This window comes from Chrysochloris asiatica, unplaced genomic scaffold (genome assembly GCF_000296735.1).
Source record: "Chrysochloris asiatica unplaced genomic scaffold, ChrAsi1.0 scaffold00572, whole genome shotgun sequence".
Classification (NCBI taxonomy): domain Eukaryota; kingdom Metazoa; phylum Chordata; class Mammalia; order Afrosoricida; family Chrysochloridae; genus Chrysochloris; species Chrysochloris asiatica.
The window spans coordinates 460,546-461,567 of NW_006409090.1; positions in this window are offsets into that span (position 1 = coordinate 460,546).

Consider the following 1,022-nt stretch of genomic DNA (forward strand, 5'->3'; position numbering starts at 1 on the left):
CCTGTCCTAGAGAAATTCATCAGGGCCAAAATATTGGTTGGAAATACAAAGAGTAAGACTTGTTGTTGTTGTTAAGTGCCATCAAGTCAGTTCTGACTCATAATGACCCTCTATAGGGTTTCTTAGGAGCAACTGGTGAGCTTGAACAGCTGATCTTGTGAGTCCAAACAACCTTGCAGTACATGTATTAACCCACAATACCAAACAAGGACTAAGACTGGAAGACCCATATTAAATAATTTACTACACCACAAACAAATATAGCAACTATATTGATAAATGCCAAAACAAAAAAAGCCATCATGCAAAAAATAATTTAATAAGTGAATGGATTAATAACTGTGGAATAAGCACATAATGGAATAGTATTCAGCAGTGTATAAAATGAATACCATGTAACAAATAAAGACACAAATGAACCCAAAGTATGTAAGACAAAGAAGTGAGCTGAAAGACTAAAAATATATCTGAATAGATTAGATTTAATAATGAAACAAATTTTATGATTTTAATTATGTGACATTCTGAAAAAGGCAAAACTCTTAAAACAAAACAAAAAAAGTATGGCTCACAAAGGGAAAGGTATGACTAGCTAACACATGAGATTTTTTTTATAGGGATGAAGTTATTTTTATGGTGGTGAAAGTATTTTTTATGGTGGCGAAAGACTTTTTATGGTATAGCATTGAATACATGACATTATATGTTTGCTAAAGCTGATTGAGCATTACAAAACATTGTTGTTGTTAGGTGCCTTCCAGTCGGTACAGACTTATAGCAAACCTATGCACAACAGACCGAAACACTGCCTGATCCTAGACCAATCTCACAATTGTTGCCACTCTTGAGCCCATTGATGCTGCCACTTTGCCAATCTATCTCACTGGGGTGTACTCTTTTTCTCTGACCCTCCACATTACCAAACATGATATCCTTCTCCAGCGAATGATCCCTCCTGACAATATGTCCAAAGTATAAGAGATGAAGTTTGACCATCCTGGCCTCCAAGGAGCACTCTGGCT